Here is a 4548-nt window from a genome sequence, read left to right as displayed (position 1 = left end):
ATTTCAAGCAAAGAGATATTACCAGTCCCCATTTGTATCCATCTATTTTTGTCTCCTCTTATTGTAAATAATGATTTGGCAAGCACTGTTTTGCATAAAGATTCCTTTATACTTGGGATGTTTAAAATTCATAGGCCACTCAAATGGTACATATTAGGTCAAAGAGTTCAAAGATTTTTAAGCCTTTTCATGTACATGGTCAAATTCTTCTCCGAATCGCTGTACTGACATAGTCATTCATTTGACACATTTACTGAGCCCCAACTGTGTGCTGGAGATGATGCTGAGGATACAGCAGTGAAGGAACAGACAAGACCTCTTGCTCAAAGAACATATATGTTAGTGGTAATGACAATAAACATATAATTAGTGATAATTGCTGTGGAGAAAAATATGCTTGGGCTAGAAGATTGGTGAGGGGAGATGGCAGGACATTACATTTCAGACAGTTGTGTTGGACATGATGTTTCTGTGGACTTGACTACTGGATGCGTGAGTGAGACCTGAATGGTGCGAGGAGCAGCCTTAGGGAGGAGATACACATGGGGATTCACAGCAGGAACAGGTGCCCTGAGACAGGACTGGGCAGTGTCCAGTGACTGATACGAGTAGAGACGAGTGAGCCAGGCTTAGAGTGATGAGATGAGCCAAGAGTGGTCAGAGGGGCCCTGTCCTGAGGGCCTTGTATGTGAGGGACTGGGCTCCATTCTGCGTAAGAAGGGAAGACACTGGAGTGTTCTGTGGGATGTGGTGGAGAGGATATGTTCTAAGGCACAATTTCAGAGATGTGACACTTTGTCTGTTACATGGGTCATGGACAGCAGGCGTGGGAGTCAGCAAGGAGCCCAGCTGGAAGGCCTACCTGTTCACTGTCGTAGACGATGGTTCCAGGATGGAAGCAATTGAAGTGCGAGAAGTGACTGGATTCAGTGTTGGTACATTTTTAAGATGGTGTTAGCAGTAATTCACTGGAAAACCACCCGTTTGCTTCCTTGTCTGAATTCCACAACTGATTGAAGCTGGCTTACTGCAACAAACCAATGCAACATACAGGAATTATAAAAGTCAACACCAAGGAAAACATAAATATTTAGATGTGAAGGCTAAACTAACATTTAGTTAGGGCTAAAGCTAGAATATTACTAGGCAAGCTGGAGCATTTGAAACATTTAGGGAGAGTGCTTTAGACAATATATTTATGTGTGTGCGTGCTTGTGTGTTACTTTCTAATATATACTTATATTAAATGTATTTACTATCTGCATATTTACTTTTATAGAGCATTTCTATTTTATATTATATTATATAATATATACAATATGTACTTATAGATGAAAATATACATATTTTATATGTACATTTATGTATCTAAAACATATGTTTGAATATATATATATATACGGAGAGATATTTAGTTTTAGGAATTGGCTCATGTGATTGCAGAGGTTGTCAAGTCCAAAATCTGTGGGGTAGGGTAGGACACCAAGTGGAGACCCCAGGAAGAACTGATGCTGAAGTTCAAGTCTGAAAGCAGTCTCCCCATGAGTTCCTCTGCCTTGGGGGAGGACAGGATTATATTTTTCTGTTATGACCTTAAGCTGATTGCATAAAGCTCACTTGCATTTTGGAAGGTAATCTGCTTTACTCAAGCTCTACCTATTTAAATATTAACCTCATCTAAAAAAATAAGTTCACAGAAACATCTAGAAAAACGTTGATCAAAGATCTGGGTACTGTGGCCTAGGCAAGTTGACACAGAAAACTGACCTTCACTTGGGGCCATGGTCACCGGGCCAGTCCCTTGTTTCCTGCTTCAGGCACAGTCTCAGATTTCACACTTAGACAAGGTCAAAGCAAATTAACTCCAAGATTTTCAAAGAACTCGACATCTACAAAGTCAACAAATAAGAATAAAAACCTCAGAAGTCCAAAGAACTTCTTCAGCACTGCTAAAGAGAGAGGGTCCTTTCTGGAGGCCCCAAGACACAGGGTCTACTGGGCTGCAGTCCTAGAAATGTCCTTCTTTCTCCCTACAGGTCTCACAAAGCCTTACCGCCAACCTCAGTGATGTCACCTAAGCTAGGGGTTTGGTTCCAATCATTTTCGTGAGCTTCAAAGTGTGATATAGGGATTTTCTTGTAATGATTTTTCTTTGATGGACTTTCACAACCTCTCCTGGCGGCTCTGACATCCCTGCCTGGTCCCTGGAGGGAAGGGACTGTCCTGAACTTCTTTTCAGTATCCTTTTGCTAGGAGTGATCAGCAGACTTGGAGTCAGGGGCGCCCCCACTCTCTTCTCTCTACTGCACGGTGCTTTAAGCATCTGGGGGACAGGGTGTCTCCATAGTCTGCAGATCTGATGAATATCATTGTCCCATGTCCTGAAATAAAAGCACATGTGCACACGTCAGCTGAAATAAGGAGTCCAGGTAAAGGTGAATTAAGGAATTCGCTTGACAATCAAGGTGAGGAGCTCAAGTCCTGGGAAATAGTCCGACAGAGTGTTCTGAGGAACTGCTCTGAGGTCTACAGATCTGAGTGCAGTTTATATACTTTCTAGCAAAGCAGTGTATGTGTAGGAAAGGGCTTACGCATCTAATAGTCATATACTTCGAGGATAACACAAACAAGAACTTTCTGGTTATGCATCAAACAAGGTTTGGAGTGTTGGTGTTGTCTATGTGTGGAGGGAGTGGACGACCATGGTCTTACGTTTTCCCTCAATCTTTAAGAAATGCCGCTGGGAAATGTGAGAGCGAGGTACCCTTTACCTTTTCTGTTGTGGATCTGTCCAGCTGGCATCTTCAGTCGTGAGATGTGGGGTTGCATATTCATTCTAACACAGGCTTAAGATGGCCTGCATGGCTGCTTCACAGTGCAGCCTGGATTTTGTACTGACTTTAAGCCTACCCAGCTTGCTTGTTAGATTCACCTATGAGACCAGGGACAGAGGTCACAAAAATTTGTTTACCCTCATAACACCAACGGTTGCATGCAGTGCCAAAGTGGGGAGGTTTCTGAGGTGCCACATTAGGGCCTTTGACTCTCCATTTACACAGGGTGAGTGGAAGTGGGGGCTGATGTCCAGACTGGGAGCCCCAGGATACCTGCAGGATTTCTCCATTGGTGGTTTGTTTTTTCCTGAAGTTTGAGGAATTTGTAAGCAGGTAGAGAAAGCCTTTGAAGAGGGTGAGAGATATTCAGGAGCCAGGTCTAGGGAGTGAAAAAGGATGAGGAAGCAGAAATAAGCAGAGTGAGGTTGACAGGAGGTGAAGAGTCCAGGAGGAGAGGGACCCGGCCTGATGGCAGCAGGTCTGGAGCCTGGAGCCTCAGTGCAGTGAGGCCTGAAGCCCATGAGGCATGGGGAGAGTACAGGACCGTCTGTTGCCCAGAAAAATCACAGGGGAATTTTGTTTTGTTTTGTTTTTGTATGGTATTAAGGTGAATTTGGTAAATAAACCAGGATGGGAAATCAGGGCCTCCTTTTCAAGGATAACTTTTGCAGTCTTCTCCCAGTTTGACCTCATCAGCAGTCTCCTGAAGAAGGGAGCCAGGCACCATCACAAGGCCCATGAAGCCTGCGCTTTCTGCTGGGGTCTCTGTACTTCCCCCTACAGGGTGGGCTGAGGGAGGCAGGAGTGGGAGGTGTGGGCAGGAAGGAGGAGTGTGGAGGCTTGGGGCACTTCCTTCTGCACTCCCTTTCTCTGAGGTTATTGCTTGAGTTCCTGCCTCCCTGCTGCCACCCCACCCCTCACCTGAGCAAAGCACAGCTGTCTAGGAAGCCCCTCATGGCCTCAGATCCACCTGTACATCTCTTCTGAGTCCTCTGCTTCAGGCTACTGCCAACGAGGGAGCCTCACCCAAATGGGCTGGATCCTCTTACAGACACTGCCTTTGCGCAAACAGTCTTGAAAGTTCTCCTTTTTGTTTTTAAGGGTGCGATTTTTTTGGTCCTCTGTTGTCATTTTTTCAGCAACCTATAGCCAGACACTTCTTTTTTTCTTTTTAAACATTGGCACGTGAGCTAACAACTGTTGCCAATCCTCTTTTTATTTTCTTCTGCTTTTTTCTCCCCAAATCCCCCTAGCACATAGTTGTGAATTTTTTTTAGTTGTAGGTCCTTCTAGTTGTGGTACGTGGGATGCTGTCTCAATGTGGCCTGACAAGCGGTGCCATGTCTGCACCCAAGATCCGAACCAACGAAACCCTGGGCCGTGGGAAGTGGAGCCTGCAAACCTAACCACTAGGCCATGGGGCTGGGCCCTGAAAGTTCTTGAGATCAGGAAGTCAGTGTGATTCTTCAGACTTGCTCCAGAAGCCTTGGACCCCTCTCGAGGGCAAATCCATGCTCAGGGAACAAGATCTGCCTTGACTTTATCGAAGACCCGAGGGCAGTTTGGCAACGCAGGGTTGGGTTCGAATGTGGTGGAGTGTCACTGTGACAGGGTCCCCAGTGCCTGCAATTAATTTTTCCCTTCTTTTGTTTCTAGCCCTTGCCTTTTATCTTAGTTGTGACTTGTCTGTCTACTGCACTAAAATCATTCCTTT

The 4548-nt window shown here is 45.1% G+C and overlaps 1 long non-coding RNA gene across 3 annotated transcripts in view; it reads right to left on the bottom strand.

Moving 5' to 3' along the window:
* Positions 1 to 4548, bottom strand: part of LOC139045864 (uncharacterized) — a 98942-nt gene that overhangs the window by 771 nt on the left and 93623 nt on the right. The window contains exons 1-3 of one of the 3 annotated variants that reach the window (XR_011505102.1): positions 2772 to 2899; positions 1768 to 1889; positions 863 to 1027 (exon numbers count right to left, since the gene is read on the bottom strand). The exons of the other annotated variants lie outside the window; for them this stretch is intronic. This is a non-coding gene — a long non-coding RNA (uncharacterized lncRNA). Of the gene's footprint in view, positions 1 to 862; positions 1028 to 1767; positions 1890 to 2771; positions 2900 to 4548 lie in introns of those variants that run through there. 3 annotated transcript variants of the gene reach the window in all.

The sequence above is a fragment of the Equus asinus genome, chromosome 8 (assembly GCF_041296235.1).
Source record: "Equus asinus isolate D_3611 breed Donkey chromosome 8, EquAss-T2T_v2, whole genome shotgun sequence".
Lineage (NCBI taxonomy): Eukaryota > Metazoa > Chordata > Mammalia > Perissodactyla > Equidae > Equus > Equus asinus.
This window is presented reverse-complemented; position numbering and strand designations above follow the sequence as displayed.